The 10,722-nt window shown below is 37.6% G+C and overlaps 1 non-coding gene across 1 annotated transcript; it reads right to left on the bottom strand.

The window, feature by feature from the left end:
- Positions 1-1,132: 1,132 nt before the first annotated feature.
- LOC112773723 (small nucleolar RNA R71) lies at positions 1,133-1,241 on the bottom strand. Its single transcript, XR_003188259.1, has one exon. It is a non-coding gene; the product is annotated as a small nucleolar RNA R71 (small nucleolar RNA).
- Positions 1,242-10,722: the final 9,481 nt, after the last annotated feature.

Genomic DNA, 10,722 nt, shown 5'->3' with positions numbered 1-10,722 from the left:
AGCTCCACACCTTAATCTATGGGGTGTAGAAACTCCACCATAGAAAATACATAAGTGAAAATAGTTTAGGCATGGCCGTGTGGCCATCCTCCAAATGTGAAATATGGCATAAGCTCTCTAATACAATAGTAAAAAGTGCTATTTATACTAAACTAGTTACTAGGGTTTACAGAAAATAAGTAACTAAGTACCGATAGTGCAGAAATCCACATCCGGGGCCCAGTTGGTGTGTGCTTGGGCTGAACATTGAGCTTTACATGTGCATAGGCTGTTCTTGGAGTTAAACGCTAGCTTGGGTGCCAGTTTGGGTGTTTTACACCAGTTTTAGTGCCAGTTCTGGCGTTTTACGCCAGAAATATCTGATGGGCGTTTGGACGCCAGTTTGGGCCATCAAATTTCGGGAAAAGTATATATTATTATATATTGCTGGAAAGCCTAGGATGTCTACTTTTGAACGCAATTGAGAGGGCACCAATTGGGCTTCTGTAGCTCCATAAAATCCACTTCGAGTGCAGGAGGGACAGAATCCAACAGCATCTGCAGTCCCTTTTCAGCCTCTGAATCAGATTTTTGCTCAGGTCCCTCAATTTCAGCCAGAAAATACCTGAAATCACAGAAAAACACACAAACTCATAGTAAAGTCCAGAAATATGATTTTTACATAAAAACTAATAAAAATATAATAAAAAATAACTGAAACATACTAAAAACTATGTAAAAATAATGCCAAAAGGGGTATAAATTATCCGCTCATCAGTGAGTGTTACGACCTTCGTGATTTTATTTTTACTCTTTTCAGGCTTCTCAACTAATACTCCCTTCAATTTTACTTATTTTTATGTATTAAAAATTCCCCTTGAGTGTCGTACCACCTTATTATCATTGACTTATGACTCGAGCATAAGGATTTGAATATTAGGGTCTTACAACAAGCATGCATTATGTGCAACTATGTGAAAGATTCAAGAGCAATAGAGTCTCCCCAGAAACCTACTAACTAAGGTAGTTCCTGTTCTCTCTTAGGGACAGGGCCAAGCAATAGCTCTAAACCCAGCTTCTAGAAAGTATATCAATATGGAAAGATTTGGTTAACAAGTTCCAAACCAAATTTTTTCAACCACAGAAGTTGGTAAAGCTGAGACATGACAATCAAACCTTCACATAGAAAGATGGAGATTCCCTCTATGAAGCTTGGGAAAAATACAAGGAGATGCTGAGAAAGTGCCCTCATGACATGTCTTCTAACTGGTTACAACTCCAAGCCTTTTATGACAGAGTAACTCATGCCTCTAGGACTTTACTAGACTCATCAACAGGAGGATCCTTTCACAGGAAGACAACTAAAGAAGCCTTGGAGTTAATTGAAGTAGTGGCCAACAATCAGTACATGTATTCCTCCAAAAGAACAATGGAGAGAGAATTGATGGAGTTGGATGTATTGGATACTCTACTCGCACAAAACAAGGCTATGGCCCAGCAAATCTATGCACTCACTAAGCAAATGGGACACATGCAAATTTTAGCAGTTGGAACACAAGGCATCACCTGTGATTTCTGTGGAGGAGCCCATCAAAGTGAAGGATGTTCATTATTTAAAGATGATCACTCCTTTGCTGAACAAGTGAACTACATGGATAATTCCTCTAGACCACCATACAATAATTCATTCTTCAAAACTTACAACCCTGGATGGAAGAATCACCCTACTTTGGATTGGGAAACCAAGGAGCAAGACAAAAAAACTTTAAAACCCCTTACTAACAAACACCTCATATACAATCCCAAAATACTCAAATGCCCTTCCCTCTTGAGATTGCCATGGATAAACTCTCGCAAATCACATCCACTTTTGTTCTACAAACCTCAAGCTTCTTGCAAAAACTAGAGCCAATTTCAATAACAAAGAGCCTTCCATCAGAAACTTGGAAGTGCAAGTGGTCCAACCTGCCAAGCAATTAGCTGAAAAACCCACGAATGCCTTCTCAAGTGACACCATTCTAAATCCAAGAGAAGAGTACAAAGTCATAAATCTGAGAAGTGATAGAGTGGTGGGTAAAGAAGCCGCAAGCATGGAGAAGCAAATTGAAGAAGCCCTTGTGGAAGACGACAAGCAAGAAGATGAAGCCTCTATACCCTCATCCCAAGCTCTAACATTCAAGGTAAAAACAAAGGCATATGCACCAAAAATTTCATTCCCTCAAAGGCTACAAAAGGAGACCAAGGACAAACAATTTCATAAGTTCTTGGAAGTGTTCAAGAAGCTACAAATTAATATCCTTTTCACTAAAGCTTTGGAATAAATGCCACTCTATGACAAGTTTATGAATGCACTAATATCCAAGAAGAGAACTTGGAAGGAAGATGAGACAATGATCCTCACTAAAGAATGCAATGCTATCATCCAAAAGAATTTACCACAAAAATTGAAAGATCTTGGAAGCTTTCAAATCTTTTGCACAATTAGAGATATCACCATTGAGAAAGCTTTCCGTGACTCAGGGAGCAAGCGTTAACTTAATTCCTTTATATTTGATAAAGAAGATGCAAATTAAAGAGGTGAAGCCTACAAGGATCTCCCTATAATTGGCCGATAGGTTACTCAAGTTTCCACTAGAGTAGTGGAGAACTTGTTGGTCAAGGTGAAAAAGTTTATATTCCCTACAGACTTTGTGATTCTTGATATGAAGGAGGATGTCAATGCTTTTATAATGTTAGAGAGGCCATTCCTTGCTATTGGAAGGGAACTTATTGATGTTCAAAAAAGAGAACTAACCTTGAGGGTGCATGATGAGCAGATGGTTTTCAATGTATTCAAAGCCATGTAACACTCAAATGACACTGAGAATTATATGAAGGAGGATGTCATTGATTTATTGATGTAATAAGTTCTTGAAGAAGAACCCATTTTACAGTGCTCTAGAAAGCTCTGAACTCCTATGCATGGAAGAAGGAGAAGAAGTGACAATAAGAAAGGAGGCTATGCAAGTTCCATTACCTGAGAAGGAGAAAGAGGATGAGCAACCCAAGCTATAATTGAAGCCTCTCCTTCCAACTCTCAAGTATGCATTTCTTGGCCCTAAAGACATCTATCCAGCAATCATTAGTTCATCTTTGAGCAAGTTGGAGGAAGAGGAATTAATTAAGGTGCTGAAAGCTCACAAAATAACCCTTGGATGGACAATCAATGATCTGAAGGGAATTAGCACAACCATGTGTATGTACAAGATCTTGCTTGAAGAGGCATCTAAATCTGTGGTGCAAGCTCAAAGAAGGCTCAATTCCATGATGAAAGAAGTTTTCCAACAGGAGGTAATGAAGCTTTGGGATGCAGGGATTATCTACCCTATTTTTGATAGTCCTTGGGTGTGTCCAGTGCAAGTTGTACCCTAGAAAGAAGGGGTCACAGTGGTTGTTAATGAGAAGAATGATCTCATTCCAATAAGAACCATCACTGGATGGAGGATGTGCATTGATTATAGGAAGCTCAATACTGCCACAAGAAAGGATCACTTCCCCTTGCCATTCATTGACCAAATGCTCGAGAGATTGGCTGGGCATGATTTTTATTGCTTCTTGGATGGATACTCTGGATATAATCAAATTACTATTGATCTAGTGGATCAAGAAAAAACTGCATTCACTTGCCCTTTTAGTATTTTTGCCTATCACAGAATGTACTTTGATTTGTGCAATACTCCTGCCACTTTTCAAAGGTGCATGCTTTCCATTTTCTCTGATATGGTTGAAAAATTTTATTGAAGTATTCATAGATGATTTTTCTGTATTTGGTGACTCTTTTAACACTTGCTTACACCATCTAGCTTTAGTTTTGAGATAGTGCCAAGAAACAAACCTTGTTTTAAATTGAAAAAAGTGTTATTTTATGCAACAAAAGACATTGTTCTTGATCACCTAATCTCCAAAAAAAGCATAGAGGTTGACAAAGTTAAGGTAGAGGTGATTAAAAAATTGCCACCTCCAGTGAATATGAAAGCAATTAGGAGTTTCTTAGGACATGATGGCTTTTATAGAAGATTTATAAAAGATTCTTCAAAAATTGCAAAATCGTTGGGCAATCTTCTAACTACTGATGTTCCATTTGATTTTTACAAAGAATGCTTGCATGGTTTTAAAATCTTAAAACCAAACTTGTTTCTGCACCAATTATTGCTCCACCTAACCGGTCTCTACCTTTTGAATTAATGTGTGATGCAAGTGACTTTGTCATAGTTGCCATTTTAGGGCAAAGACAGGACAAGTTGTTGCATGTTTTTACTGTGGAAGTCATGTCTTGAATGATGCACAAAAGAATTACACGACAACTGAGAATGAGCTTCTAGTTATAGTATTTGCTTTTGATAAATATTGATCTTATCTGATTGGTCAAAAGTTATTGTCTACATTGATCACTCTGCTCTTAAGTATCTTTTGTCCAAACAACATGCGAAGCCAAGATTGATAAGGTAGGTGCTCCTCTTCCAAGAGTTTGATATTGGGATCTAGGATAGGAAGGGCTCAGAGAACCAAGTTGTTGGTCACTTATTAAGGATTGAATATGAGACATTCAAACACCCCTCCTACCAATTAATGAAGGCTTTATGGATGAACAACTCTTTGTTATGCATATGATATCATGGTTTGCTGATATGGCAAATTACAAAGCTGGGAGAATTATTCCCAAGGCGCTTACTTGGCACCATAGGAAGAAATTGATCCATGATGCCCGCTACTTTCTATAGGATGAACCTTACTTGTTCAAGAGATGTTCGGATGGCATCATTAGAAGATGCATCCCCGAAGAGGAGACTCAAGGTGTTTTGTGGTATTGTCATGGCTCTGACTATGCTGGCCACTTCAGTGGAGAAAGGAGAAAGGACAGCAGGCAAAGTCCTCCAAAATGGTTTTTATTGGCCAACACTCTTCAAGGATGCGAGAGCCTTTGTTAAAAGATGTGATCAATGTCAAAGAACTGGGAACCTATCAAGGAGACATGAATACCACAGAATTTCATGGGACCTTTTGCACCTTCTTACTCAAATAATTACATATTAGTGGCTATTGATTATGTATCTAAATGGGTAGAGGCAGTACCACTACTCACCATTAATGCTAAAGTGGTCACTAACTTTCTCAAAAAAATTTTTTTTGTAAGTTTGACATTCCAAGGACACTAATCAGTGATGGAGGAATTCACTTTTGTAACAAATAACTAGACATTCTTCTACAAAAGTATGGAGTTAAGTACAAGGTTGCCACCCCTATCACCCACAGACTAGTAGAAAAATGGAGGTCTCCAACAGAGAATTCAAGAGGATCTTGGAGAAAACAGTGGGTGCTTCAAGGAATGACTAGGCAAAGAAGATGGACTCTTGGCTTATAGAAATGCCTTTAAAACTCCCATTCGCATGTCTCCTTATCAACTTGTCTATGGAAAAGCTTGCCACTTGCCAGTGGAGTTGGAGCACAACAGATATTGTGCCACAAAGTTTCTCAACTTTGATGCCAAAGATGTGGGAGAAAAGTGACTGCTTCAACTCAATGAACTTGATGAATTTAGAGTTACGGCATATGACAATGCTAAGCTACACAAGGAGATGACCAAGAAGTGGTATGCAAAATGATCCTACTAAGAACTTTTGAACCTGATCATAGGATACTTCTATTCAACTTAAGGCTAAAGCTCTTTCCAAGAAAATTGAAATCAAGGTGGTTTGGGCTCTTTATTGTCACCACGTTGTCCCCTTACGGCCACATTGAGATCATGGAAGACAACTCTGAGAGAAAATTTACTCTGAATGGAAAAACCTGAAGCACTACCTTGGGGACAATATTGATCGTCAGAGATCAGTTCAATCCCTTACCTAAAGGAGCTGCATGTTGATGATACGTCATCTTAAATAGTTTTTAAATTTTTTTTCTTATTTATTTTCTAAGGTTTTGATTAAATTTCTTATGTTTTCTAATAAAATCTAATAAATAATCAAATATTTGGAGTTGGGATAGTGTTTTTATGTTGTCAGAAATTTCGGACTAAAAAAGTAGCAAAAACCAAGGCTTTTTCACAAGGAAAGCACAAAGGAAGTAAAAACGTGGCCCAAGAAGCGTGGCCCAAGAAAAACTAAGGCATACACGCAGTGCACAACACATGCACGCCTGGCAGAAGGCATGCATGCCCGATGGACCTGGATCTCACCCGGCGGACCCCAGCACTCTTGAACATACACTCAGCGGCCTAGGCTTCACACCTGGCGGACACACCCTTCCTGGAAGGTGTTCTTGGGCTTTTTGCCCAATTATCTCCAGTCCAGGCTAGCTTAAAGGCAATTACAACTCTTAGGATTTAATAATTAAGGCCTAAACTTAATTATTACATCATTAGAAGCCTTAATCACATTCCAAAGATTGAAGACTCTAGAAGATTAGTTATTGATTTTCTCCAGAAATATAAAAGATTTGGTTGTTAGGATTTGTTTCTAGATTAGATTTAAATTATGGTTTTGATTTGAATTTGAAGTAAGTAGTTATCTTATCTCTCTCCGAAGGATAAGATTAGTTTAGTTTTGAATTTGAATTCTAGAATTTAGGCTATAAATTAGTGAGCATAGCTCACAAAGAAAGGCATCAAGTCCTCGTACCACTTCTCTTCTTCTTGTTTTTCTTACTTCTTCATGGGTAACTATTTCTTTGTCAAAGGGTTAGGAGCTCTGTTTATATTTTCTATGGATAATTAATCTACGTTTATTTTATTTTGAAGTCTTACATTAATTTATTTCATGATTGAGTTATTCGTTCTTCATTCGGATTAGTGGATCGAAAGGTAAGCTAATTCTTCTTGGATTCTTTTATTATAATAAAAAAATTTAATATTTGAATCAAAGCTTGAAAATTCTTTCACATGACTATTTTAATTCAGCTAGGAATAGTGGTTCAATTAGTGTGCGATACATACATGATTTTCAATCACTCTAATTTTGAATAAGTGACATATAATTCAGATTAGAACAACTTTTGAAAATTATGTTTTCTTTTAAGATTTAATTGGATAGGAATAGGTTGAATACGTGACATATAATTCAAATTAAGGACTCTTTTAAATCTATTTGAATCTACAATCAGTTTTTGTGCTTAATCTCTTGATTAATTAATTGACGCCTAATTAATGCTTGAGAAACTGAGGAGCCAAGGAATTGAAAATCAATTACTAAACGTTTTGTCATGAAAGATCTTTGCAAACTTGAAGATAAATAAACAAGATTTGTTTTTCTAAGAGCATAAGCATCTCCAAAGCGCTTGACTCTCATCATCACTATCTTCTCTCAATTCATCATTCAAGCTCACTATCTGTGGCATCCAAGTATTCAGCATTCAAGATTCTCAAGGCTCCCAGCAAGATACTCTCTTGCCCTCTTCGATCATCAATATGGTTTTATTCATCTAATTAGGCTTTTTAATCGGAAATTTTCTTGTTTAATCTTTTAATCCTCGTGGGAACGATATCCACTCACTGTGGTATTACTTGTGCGATCCGGTGCACTTGCCAGTATCCGTGAGCTTCAATTTTCGCTCATCAAGTTTTTGGCGCTATTGCCGAAATTAATTGAGATTGACAACATAATGTCCGGTTAAATCCTAATTTAGATTCTGTTTACGTTTAAGTTCTTTATTTTCTTTTATTCTTCGTTCTTTTTCTATGTTTTTTCTTTTTCCTTTGTTTCCTTTATTTCTTTTTCTTTTTACGTTATTTTTCTTTCCTTACTCCACGTCTTTGTTTTTTGTTTTCGATAAAAATAAAAAATTTAAAATTTAAATTTTAAGTTGTCTTTTAGATTCATTATTTCATGCATTCCTTTTGTTGGTTTAAAATTCCTTTTTCTTTAGTTTTCACATTCTTTTTCTTTTAACATTCTTTTAGTTCCTTATCCTATTTATATTACCACATAAGGGGCGTGCCACGCCTTTAATAGACATCTCCTAAGGGCCACTTTCTTTTAGCCCAGTGATGAGCGGATAATTTATACGCTTTTTGGCATTATTTTTAGTATGTTTTTAGTATATTTTAATTAGTTTTTATTATATTTTTATTAGTTTTTATTTAAAATTCACTTTTCTGGACTTTACTATGAGTTTGTGTATTTTTTTGTGATTTTAGGTATTTTCTGGCTGAAATTGAGGGACCTGAGCAAAAATCTGATTCAGAGGCTGAAAAAGGACTGCAGATGCTGTTGGATTCTGACCTCCTTGCACTCAAAGTAGACTTTCTGGAGCTACAGAAGTCCAATTAATGCGCTCTCAATTGTGTTGGAAAGTAGACATCCTGGGCTTTCCAGAAATATATAATAGTCCATACTTTTCCTGAGATTTGATGGCCCAAACAGGCGTTCCAAGTCAGCTCAAGAATTTTGGCGTTTAACGCCAGAACTGGCATAAAAACTGGAGTTAAACACCCAAACTAGCACAAAAGCTGGCGTTTAACTCCAAGAAAAGTCTCTACAAATGAAGGCTTCAATGCTCAGCCCAAGCACACACCAAGTGGGCCCCGGAAGTGGATTTTTACACTAAACACCTGATGCACGAAAACTTGTCTCTTAACAAATCTCCCTCGGCAAGTATACCGAATTGTCGTCAAGTAATAACTCACAAAAGAGTGAGGTCGAATCCCACAGGGATTGATTGGTCAAGCAACTTTAATTGGAGGAATGTTCTAGTTGAGCTAAGCAGAATTTGGGATGAGAGTTGCAGGAAATTAAATGGCGGGAAAGTAAATAGCAGAAAATTTAAATGCTGGAAATAAAGAACTGAAAATAAATGACGGGAGTAAATTGCAGAATCTTAAATGGGAATGGGGAAGATGATCATAGAAGTAATTGGTAGAAAATAAAGAGAATGGGTAAGATCAGAAATGGGGAGTTCATTGGGCTTAGGAGATGTTGCATCCTTTGGATCAAGTTCATTTTCATCTCTTCCTCAATCAATGCATTCATTGGTCTCCTTGGCAATCTTAAGTGATTGAATTCCAATTCCTTGGTAATTCAATCTCTCAAATCTTGATCAATAGCCAATTCCTTGGTCCAATTTCTCATGAGAAGAGATGAGGTATGGTCACTGATTATACCACATGTATTTCCAAATCAAAGTGTGGTAGGATTATATGTCACTATATCCATCCAAACCCTAATTTGGTCCAACATGAGAAAGCATTTCTAGCATGATCTCTTCATTCCTCTTCCAAGGTTCTGAAGAGATCCAAGTATGAATAGCTTCTTTTCCAAGATAACTACTCAACTGGATGAAGATTGAAAGCTTTATAGTAAAATCAAGAGAAAACAAGGAAGAAGAATAATGAAAACAATTATTGATCCATCAAATTACAACAGAGCTCCCTAACCCAATGAAAGGGGTTTAGTTGTTCATAGCTCTGGAAATAGAAAATAAAGATGGAGAATGCATTATGAAATGTTAAACTAGAAGTTACAGAGAAAGTAAAATACAGAGAGTAATTCTAATAGTGCCCAAAAGGCCTTTTCTAGTTCAAAGTTCTCCCTATTTATACTATTCTTCTGATCTTCTAGTTGCTTCTTCAAGTCTTGGATATGGGCCTTTGGATCTTGAGTTGAAGCAGTTATCATCTTCAGTGGGCTTAGCTTTACTTGCAGAGAGAGAGAGTGTGAAGTAGGCATGGACTTTAGCTTAGGACGTTAGTGGCGTTAACGTTAAGTGAAAGTGTGGGTTCGAGAACGTTAGTGACAATCACCTTTTTTACTAACATTCCTAACCTAAGAATGGTCCACGTTAACTTCAACGTTAGTGGCACCAACGTGACCACTAACGTTGCCTCTTGGTCCTTCGCACACGTTATTGGGGTTTACCTTTTTCAATAACGTTGAGAGCCCCCCTTTCTCATGTTAGAGTTCATGTTAGTATAACTAACGTGGCTCTTAACGTGAGCACACTTTAGCCTCGAGAGCGTTAGTGACACTTACCTTTGTCACTAACGCTCCAAAACGCCCTTTTTCTACGTTAGAGTTCACGTTAATTGCGTTAACGTGGCCTCTAACGTGGTATTGGTAGCCATCCCCAACGTCAGTGACAAAGGTGAGTGTCACTATCGTTGGCTCATTATTCTCTCCTTCACGTTAGCTTCCACGTTAACTGAGTTAACGTGGCAACTAACGTGGCTCAAAGTGGCTCAATGTGGTTTAGTCCAACGTTAGTGACAAAGGTGAGTGTCACTAACATTGGCCATTCCTTGCTTCCCCACGTTAGAGTCCACGTTAACTGAGTTAACGTGGCTCTTAACGTGGCCCTTATGAGCTTGAATCAACGTTAGTGACAAAGGTGAGTGTCACTAACGTTGGCTTCATCTTCTTCTTCCACGTTAGAGTTCACGTTAACTGAGTTAACGTGACTCTTAACGTGGACAATTGCCACTTTAGAGCGTTAGTGGTACTTACTTTTACCACTAATGTTGGAGTTCTACTTCTCTTCCACGTTAGCTTCCACGTTAACAAAGTTAACGTGGCAACTAACGTGGGCTATGATGGCTCACGAAGACGTTAATGGCAATCACTTTTCTCATTAACGTTGCAAGTTAGCCTCCATTCCACGTTAGTGGTCACGTTAGCTAGACTAACGTGGCTACTAACGTGGTTCTTCCTTGCTTCCTTTGTCCTGAAATCAAGCAATAAAGTGCATCAAAGCTCTAATCCAAGTTATGAGACATGC

The sequence above is a fragment of the Arachis hypogaea genome, chromosome 18, assembly GCF_003086295.3.
Source record: "Arachis hypogaea cultivar Tifrunner chromosome 18, arahy.Tifrunner.gnm2.J5K5, whole genome shotgun sequence".
Classification (NCBI taxonomy): domain Eukaryota; kingdom Viridiplantae; phylum Streptophyta; class Magnoliopsida; order Fabales; family Fabaceae; genus Arachis; species Arachis hypogaea.
This window is presented reverse-complemented; position numbering and strand designations above follow the sequence as displayed.